An 8,980-nucleotide genomic window follows, 5' to 3' on the forward strand; every position below is an offset into this window, starting at 1 on the left:
CTTTCCAGCGCCATCCTTGGTGTGGAGTGTTGGTGGGGACACAGCCCCCAGGAAAATGGGTGTGTTTTCCACTTGTGACAGAGAGGGTGACAGGGAGGGTGACAGGTCAGTTGGGCGGCGGGAAGCTGAGCCAGAGAGGGAGGGGAGGTCCTCCTGGAGCCGCGCCAGGACGCCCCTCCACTCCCCTGAACACCCGCTCTACTCTGCCCTCCTGGGCCTGCATTTTCTGTTTTTATGTCTAAGAATCTCCACTGTCCTATCCTTTGGGTTTCCGAAGCATTCTCTCAAATCCGTACACCACCCCCACTGGGTCCTTGCTTGAGGCCTGGCGGGCAGTGGCCCCCTCCCCTGGGCAGACAGTGCAGCTGATGGGGGGCCCCCAGAGCGGCGGGGGGAGGGGTGCAGGCCACGGGCTGGGGGCGCTGAGGGGCCCGGGAGGTGGGGAGGGGACGCCAGCGCTCCTCCAGGGCCGCCCTCTCCCCCCCCCCCCCCCCGCCCCCGCCGCGCCCCCCGCCGCGCGTGAGCACTGGCCTCGGGGCCGCAGATGCGGGGAGACAGCTGCGCCGCCCGCGCCCTTCCCACCTCGTCCCGCCCGCACGACCGCCCCGGGCACTGGCGGTGGCAGCTCGGCGGCGTGTCACCTCCCGTGCCACCCGCACGGCGCAGCGGGCACGCGGCCGCTCCAGATGCGCAGAGCCCGGGGCCCAGCGCGCCTCCTCGGCGGCGGGCGGGGGTCCCCGGGCCGAGCCATCTGACGCCCCGACGCCCGCCCGGCCCCACCCGCCCGCGCCATCTGTCGGCCTGGCCAGGGCCAGGACCCCGAGCGTCCCCAGCCGCCCCGAGTCCGCAGGCCTGGCCCCGCCGCTGGGCCTGACCATGGAGCCGTCTAGGGGCGGCAGGAGGGCGGGTGGGGAGAGGGGCGCCCCCCCACCCCCCGCAGCCGCCGCTCCTCCCCGGCTTCCTGGGGCCTTCCTGCACCCGCTCGGTGCAGCTTGTCCCCCGGCCCCTGCGTTTGCGTGCCCCACCCCCGTGCTACCAGGCTCCTGGGGGGGGCCTGAGGCCTTTCACCTCCAGTTTGCACCCCGGGGCCTCCGGACCCCCCACCCCCCTCCCCGAGCCCGCAGCCCCTCGTCGGGCAAGGCACCCCAGGGCTTGGGTGCCAGCATCAGGCTGGGGGCCCTGTGCCCAGCTGCTTGTGGGGCTCCCTGCCAGCCCGCCCCCTTGGTCCTCACCACAGAATCAGGCTCAGCAGAACCCTGAGGGGCCTGAGTCCCGCCAGCTCTGCTCCCCTCCCCCCGCCCTGCGGGTTACCAGCACCCACTTCCCCAGGAAAGCGCTGTCCCGTGCAGGGCTCGCACAGCCCCTTGGCTTCTTGAGCCGGGAGGAGGAGGAGGAGGAGGAGGTGTGAGGATACAGTAGGGGGGATTGTGGGACCTTCCCCGCCACCAGCCTCCCCTCTCATCCCCCCGCCCTCCTACCCCCTCTTACCGCTCCAGCCTCCCGGATGTGGGGGAGGGGCGGCGCCGAGGGGATGGCCCAGGGGGTTGGGCCCGACCACACCTGTCCCGCCGCTGTGTCCAGGTGCCTCATGGGTCTGTGGCTACCTGGAGTGGGGCAAGGGGATCCAAAGCCCAGAGGAGCCTGGGCGGTCACCGGTGGGCCAGGCCCGGGTAGGGGTGGCCAGGGGTTCCAAGACACAGCCTTGCGGAGATGGCGGCCTGAGAAGAGGGCTGTCACTGGGCCGGCGCACGTCACACTGGCCATGCCATAGGGAGGGATGCTGAGCAGGAGACTGAGCGGCCAAGGCGTCCCTGCCTGAGTCATCAGAGGGGGACAAGAGAGGCCATGGGCCCGGGGGCAGGGCCCTACAGACAGGGGCTGGCTGGAGGGCAAGGCGGGGCCAGGCTGGCAGGTGCAGAGAAGGCCAGGAAGGTGACTGAAGAGGGCCCAGGGAGCAGGAGGGGGTGGGGAGGAGGCAGAGGCAGGGGGGATGCGCTGAGGGCGGGGCCCAGAGTGCAGACCCCACCAGGAGGTGTGCTCGCTGGCAAGGGTGCCCTTCACCCTCCTTCAGTCTCAATCAAGCTGCTAATTAGCATCCTGACCACTCAATTAATTAGGCTGCGCGTACTTAATTATGACAGAGTGCGTTGGTGGGGGCAGGGCGGCGCCATCAGCCCCCACACCCAGGCCCCCCAGGAGCCAAGGTTTATTGACCAGAAAAGACACATGAAAAGACCCTGGCCATCGGCAGTGGGACGGGGAGACCCTCAGCCCTGGGTGGGGGGTGCATCCACATTCTCAGGCCAGTCCCCCCCAGGTCTCCGGGGTTGAGTCCTCCCCACTCCACTCTAGCCTCCCAGTTTCTACCTGAACCTGCCTTGCCCTCAGACTGCAGGTACCTCGTCCCAGGCAGATTGGGTGCATGGCCCGGATTCCCCCAGAGCAGAGGCCACGCCTTTACCCTCGTCCTTTTCTCTTGGATTCTGGAGCAGGCCTGTGTGAGTCTGCTTCCCCCTGCAGCCTCTGCCCTGGGCTGCAGGTTATCTAGAGTGCTCCTGTCCTGGGTGCTCTCTGACCTCTCTGGCCATGCCTTTCAATTCATTAAGTGCTCTTCCAGACTGTCAGCCGTAGTGGCCAGGCCCTCGGCCATCCCAGCTCCAGGGATACCTCCCTGTTTAATACTGTGCTATGGAAAAAATAGTTAATTTGGTACTTAATTTTTCTCAGAAACTCCAGAGGTCTTGTCTTGTCTTCCAACTAGATGATCATGAATCTACCAAGACGCTGCATCACAGTAAGCACTGATAAATTATGCATTGATGATCAGGGGGTGGGTGTGGTGGTGATAATGATGGTAGTGGTGGTGATGTGGCAGAGGTGCTCGTGCTGGTGATGGTAGAGGTGGTGGTGACGGTGATGATAGAAGTTGGTGGAGGTGATAAGAGGTGGAGATGAGGGTGGAGGTGAGGGTGGAGGTGAGGGTGGAGGTTGGTGGTGGAGGTGAGGGTGGAGGTTGGTGGAGGAGGAGGAGGAGGTGGAGGAGGAGGAGGAGGAGGAGGATGGAGGGAGGAGGAGGAGGAGGAGGGGGGGGAGGAGAGGGGAGGAGGAGGAGGTGGAGGAGGAGGAGGCGGAGGTGGAGGAGGTGGAGGAGGAGGAGGGGAGAGGAGGAGGAGGGGAGGAGGAGTAGGAGGGAGGAGGAGGAGAGGAGGGAGGAGGAGGTGGAGGAGGAGGAGGAGAGGGGGGAGAGAGGAGGAGGAGTGGAGGAGGGAGAGGGGAGGGGAGGGGGAGGAGGAGTGGAGGAGGAGGAGGAGGGGGAGGATGGTGGAGGAGGAGGTGGAGGAGGAGGAGGGGAGGTGGAGGAGGGTGGAGGAGGTTGGAGGAGGGGAGGTGGAGGAGGTGGAGGGAGGAGGTAGGGGGAGGAGGGGTGGAGGTGAGTGGGAGGAGGAGGAGGAGGTGGGGGGGGAGGAGGTGGAGGAGGAGGTGGAGGTGGAGGAGGAGGAGGAGGTGGAGGAGGAGGAGGAGGAGGAGGAGGTGGGGAGGAGGAGGTGGAGGAGGAGGTGGAGGAGAGGAGGTGGAGGAGGAGGAGGAGGATGGAGGTGGAGGAGGAAGGTGGAGGGGAGGGTGGGGGGAGGAGGAGGGTGGAGGAGGGGAGGGTGGAGGAGGAGGAGGTGGGGAGGAGGAGGGGAGGAGGAGGGAGGGAGAGGAGGAGAGGAGGTGGAGGAGGTGGAGGAGGTGGAGGTGGAGGAGGTGGAGGTGGTGGAGGTGGAGGAGGAGGGGAGGTGGAGGTGGAGGAGGAGGAGGAGGTGGAGGGTGGAGGAGGAGGTGGAGGAGGAGAGGAGGAGGAGGGGAGGAGGTGGAGGGAGGTGAGGTGGAGGAGGTGGAGGGAGGTGGGGAGGAGGAGGTGGAGGGTGGAGGGGAGGAGGGGGAGGTAGGAGGAGGAGGAGGTGGAGGAGGAGGAGGAGGAGGAGGAGGTGGAGGAGGAGGAGGAGGGTGGAGGAGGAGGAAGGAGGAGGAGGAGGTGGAGGAGGGGGAGGAGGAGGGTGGAGGTGAGGGGGGAGGAGGTGGGGAGGAGGAGGAGTGGAGGAGGAGGAGGAGGAGGGGGAGGAGGGGAGGAGGAGGAGGAGGAGGGGAGGAGGGGAGGAGGAGGAGGTGGAGGAGGAGGAGGAGGAGGTGGAGGAGGAGGAGGAGGAGGTGGAGGAGGTGGAGTGGAGGTGGAGGTGGAGGAGGTGGAGGTGGAGGGTGGAGGTGGAGGTGGAGGTGGAGAGGTGGAGGGGAGGTGGAGGTGGAGGGGGAGGTGGAGGTGGAGGGAGGGTGGAGGTGGAGGGGGTGGAGGTGGAGGTGGAGGAGGGGAGGTGGAGGAGGGGAGGTGGAGGAGGGGAGGTGGAGGAGGGGGGGGAGGAGGAGGGAGGAGGTGGAGGAGGAGGGGAGGAGGAGGGGGAGGAGGAGGGGAGGAGGAGGGGAGGTGGGAGGGGGGGAGGTGGGAGGAGGTGGAGGTGGAGGAGGAGGGGAGTGGAGGAGGGGTGGAGGTGGAGGGGAGTGGAGGAGGTGGAGGTGGAGGTGGAGGAGGAGGTGGAGGGGTGGAGGTGGATGGAGGGAGGGGAGGTGGAGGAGGGGAGGAGGAGGAGGAGGGGAGGAGGAGGTGGAGGAGGGGAGGTGGAGGGGAGGAGGAGGAGGAGGTGGAGGAAGGGGGAGGTGGAGGGAGGAGGAGGTGGAGGGAGGAGGAGGAGGAGGTGGAGGTGGGAGGAGGGAGGAGGAGGAGAGGTGGAGGTGGAGGGGAGGAGGAGGGAGGGGGGGGGGTGGAGGAGGAGGTGGAGGAGGAGGAGGGGAGGAGGGGAGGTGGAGGTGGAGGAGGGGAGGTGGAGGTGGGGAGGAGGAGGAGGAGGTGGAGGTGGAGAGGCAGGAGGAAAGGTGGAGATGGGTGGATGCCCCCCAGGATGGTAAGGTGAGGATTTGGTGGTATCTTGTGGATTCGCCCGTGGAGGTGGAGTGCCCTGGAGGAGGAGGTGGACGAGTGGCCGGCCAGGGGAGGTGGACCGGTGTGAGGAGGCGAGGATTGGATGGAGGGGGATGGTGGGGAGGTGGGAGGAGTGAGGAGGAGGATTGGGCGAGGTGAGGTTTAGTTGAGGAGGATGGAGGAGGTGTGGAGGAGTGGTTGCGAGTAGGCGGGGTAGGTTTAGTTGGGCAGGATGTGTTTATGGAGGGCGGCAGGCGAGGAGGTGGTAGTTTGAGTGCCCAGGAGGTAGGAGGAGGTGGTAGGCGGGGGTAGGAGGTACGCTTTTTGTGTGGTTGGATGGAGTTGAGGTTTTAGAGGCCCTTAGGTAGTGAGGAGGAGGTTGCGTGACTTGGAGGAGTAATGGAGGTAGGTTATTTGGAGGAGGAGTAGTTTGAGGGGAGGTAGGAGGGGTAGTAGTTGATGGACCGCGACGGTTGCCCGTCAGGAAGCCCATGGGTACTTCTTTTCTTTTATTCTCTCCCCGGTCGGGAGTGGTGGGATGGTTTTTTTATGGTTTTGGACCTGGGAGGTGCTTAGGTTGGAGGATTGGAGGGGCATTGTTTTTCTCCTTTGGGCTTTGGCATTTTTTTTGTCGTGGATGCTGTGGACGGGTGGTTGGTATTGAGGTCTTGGAGGAGGTCCATCTGGAGGCACGTTTTCTTGGACCCCTTTTTGAAGTAGCGAGAGTTTTGGCCCAAGGAGGATAGTTTGGAGTTCCCTTTGGTGGATTTGGTGCCGCAGTGAAGGACGGACCGTTGGTGGTGACCTTGGTTGTGCGTCCGAGGCCACTGGGCCGCCGACCGGAGGAGAGGGGACCTTGGTATGAGGGAGGAGGCACTGGAGGTTCGCCTGGACCCCCGGGTGGCCAGGTATGGACCTGGACTGGGCTGGGTGGACTGTGTCAGGAGCGAATTTTGATCTTTGTATTTGGACCTTTGTGTTGTGGAGGTGGAGGTAGGATGGAGTTGGTGGAGGCGGAGGAGGAGGTGGTAGGTCTGGGTGGTTCATTGCTTCCTTTGGTGGAGGGGAGGAGGTGGTGCGCGACCCGGTGGAGGTTGGTAGGATGGAATGGAGAGTGGTAAGGAGGAGGTGTGAGGAGGTCACCTCTTTGGTGCGTAGGTGCGATGGTCGGAGGATTTGTGGATTCGGTGGCTTGGATTTGGTGGTGGAGGAGGTGGAGGTTGTGGAGGAGGTGAGAGGGTGGCAGGGGGGAGGGGTGGAGGTGGAGGAGCGGAGTGGTTGAGGTGGTGGAGGAGGAGGATTCTGGTGGAGGTTCGGGTAGGAAGATCCGGAGGATGGTTTCCGTTGGTGGAGTCTGGGTACGGGTTGGTAAGAGTCTCAGGAGGATGGTTGTGACCCAGGTGGTGTGAGGATGGAGGAGGCTTTGCGATACCTGCCTGTTCTGCTTTCCCTATTTTTCCGTTTTGTCGGTAACTATCTCAGCTCCCGTGCAGCCGATGGTAGGATGGAGGGATTCCCTGTTGGTGGAGGTGGTTGAAGGAGGTATGGGGAGGGGTGTTCTTGCTGGGAGGCATAATCCTGGCCCTCCGAACCCCCCCCCCCCCCTGTTCCCCCTCTCACTTTCCTCATTCCCCTCCCCTGTCCCGGTGCGGGGAGTTGAGGATGGAGGTGGAGTGGAGGGGAGGAGCGGGGGAAGGCGGAGGGTGGAGGTGAGGGAGAGCGTGAGTTGGGAGGAGAGAGGAGGTGGATGAGGAGTGCCGGGAGGGACGGGAGGCAGGATGGAGGGAGGATGGAGAGGGAGGTGGAGGAGGAGGAGGTGAGGGATCAGCTGGAGGGGTGTGAGGGGAGGTGGAGGTGGATGGTGGAGTGAGGAGGTGGAGGTTGGAGGGGAGGAGGAGGTGGAGGTGGAGGGGTGGATGGAGCGGAGAGTTGAGGAGGAGGGGAGGTGGGTGAGGGGAGGAGGAGGTGGGGTGGAGGAGGAGAGGGTAGGGGAGGGAGGGGAGGTGGAGTGGAGTAGGAGGAGGTGGGAGCGACGTGGGAGGTGGAGGAGAGGGGAGGTGGAGGAGGTGGGGAGGAGGTGGAGGAGGGAGGTGGAGGAGGAGGGAGGTGGAGAGGATGGAGGAGGGAGGAGGCGAGGAGGTGGAGGAGGAGGAGGGCGGACGGTGGAGGAAGGAGGGGCGGTGGAGGGAGGATGAGGACGCGGTAGGGGAGTGGAGGAGGAGAGGGGAGGGTGGAGGAGGAGTCGAGGGGGTGGAGGAGGAGGAGGTGGAGGTCAGGAGGAGGATCGCGAGGAGGTTGGGTTTGGAGGAGGAGGACGGACCAGGATGCGAGGCGGAGCTCCTAGAGCAGTGCGAGTGGACGGAGGTGGGCGCGAGGGAGTAGTGCGGGAGGAGCGAGAGTGGAGTGGAGGTGGAGCGAGGAGGAGGTGGAGGTCCCTCGGATGCGAGGGACGGAGTGCAGCGGCTAGGAGGAGGGAGGGGGAGGAGGATGGTGGAGGAGGGAGGGTGAGGGGGGGAGGTGGAGCTGGTAGGTGCCGGAGGGGGGAGTGAGGGACGGTGGATGGTGGGGAGGAGGAGGAGGGGTAGGATTTGAGGTGGTGGAGGTAGGAGGCGTAGGGTAGGAGGAGGGCAGGTGAGGAGGAGTGGAGTGCGGAGGATTGGAGGTGGAGGTGTGGAGGAGGAGGCGGTGGAGGTGTGAGGATGGACGCAGGAGGTCGTTGATTCTGGAGGAGGAGGGGACGGCTTGGTGAGGAGGGTAGTGTGCAGGTACTTGGTGGTGGAGGAGGAGGTGGAGGAGGGGAGGAGGAGGTGAGGAGGAGGAGGAGGTGGAGGCGAGAGGAGAGGAGGTGGAGGAGGAGTGACGGAGGGACTGGAGGAGGAGTGCGTGTGACGGGGGAAGGTAGGAGGTGAGGTGGATGGAGTGGAGGCTGGAGGGGAGGAGGAGGAGGTGGAGGTGGAGGAGGGGGGGGAGGGGGAGGGGGAGGAGGAGTGGAGGTGGGTGGAGGAGGATGTGTGGAGGTGAGGAGGATGGTGGAGGTGGAGGAGGGAGGGGATTGGGGGAGGATGAGGAGGTGGATGGCTGGTGGAGGAGGAGGTTGGAGTTGGTGGAGGGTGGAGGGGAGGAGGAGGTGGAGTGCAGTGAGGAGGAGGTGGAGGAGGTGGAGGGAGGAGGAGGAATGGAGGTGGAGGCGGAGGAGGAGGAGGAGGAGGAGGTGGAGGTGGAGGAGGATGCCGAGGAGGTAGGAGGAGAGGATGGAGGAGGTGGAGGAGGAGGAGGAGGTGGTGGAGGAGGTGAGGAGTGGAGGTGGAGGGAGGGGTCGGAGGAGAGGTGAGGAGGAGGTGGGAGGAGGAGGAGGTGGAGGAGGGAGGTGGAGGAGGAGGATGGAGGAGGTAGGGGAGGAGGAGGAGGAGGTGGAGGAGGAGGATGGAGGGGGAGGAGGAGGGAGGGGGGAGAAGGAGGAGGGAGGAATGAGGAGGAGGGGGAGGAGGAGGAGGGGGATGGAGGAGAGTAGGAGGATGGAGGAGGAGGTGGAGGAGGTGGTGGAGGTGCAGGTGACAGTGACAGGGGACAAGGGATGCCCCTCCCAGGCTGGAGAAGCGAGTGTCCGGAGCCCGGCCCAACCAGTCTGGGGAGGACGGCGTGGTGGGGAGCGCTGTGTGTCCTGAGGGTGGGCCCTGATCACCGCATCCGCATGGGGACCGTAGGGCGGAGCTCTACGTGACCTGTGGCCTCTGTCAGGGTAGTGCATGCCGGGCACCCAGGAGGGTCAGCCGCTGTCAGGGGCCCCACTGTCCTCTGTCCAGCTGGGCCTGGGCCTGGCAGATGGCAGGGACCCCGGGGGACAGCATTGGAGAGGCCAGAGCGGCTGTGTGGGGGTGGCCGTGGGACAGCGGGGCCGCTGCACTGGTGCAGCTCAGTCACAAATGGCGGCTGGAGGCCATCCAGCCACAGAGGCCCCCCCCCCAGGAGTCGGGGGGAGGGAGCCCCACAAGGGGGCGCGAGCTGCGGGAGCGAGGCCAGGCCTGC

At 65.6% G+C, this 8,980-nt stretch overlaps 1 pseudogene; it reads right to left on the bottom strand.

The window, feature by feature from the left end:
• Positions 1-256: 256 nt before the first annotated feature.
• On the bottom strand, positions 257-8,239 carry LOC119876907 (annotated as a pseudogene).
• Positions 8,240-8,980: the final 741 nt, after the last annotated feature.

Source organism: Canis lupus, chromosome 13 (assembly GCF_011100685.1).
Source record: "Canis lupus familiaris isolate Mischka breed German Shepherd chromosome 13, alternate assembly UU_Cfam_GSD_1.0, whole genome shotgun sequence".
Taxonomy (NCBI): Eukaryota; Metazoa; Chordata; class Mammalia; order Carnivora; family Canidae; genus Canis; species Canis lupus.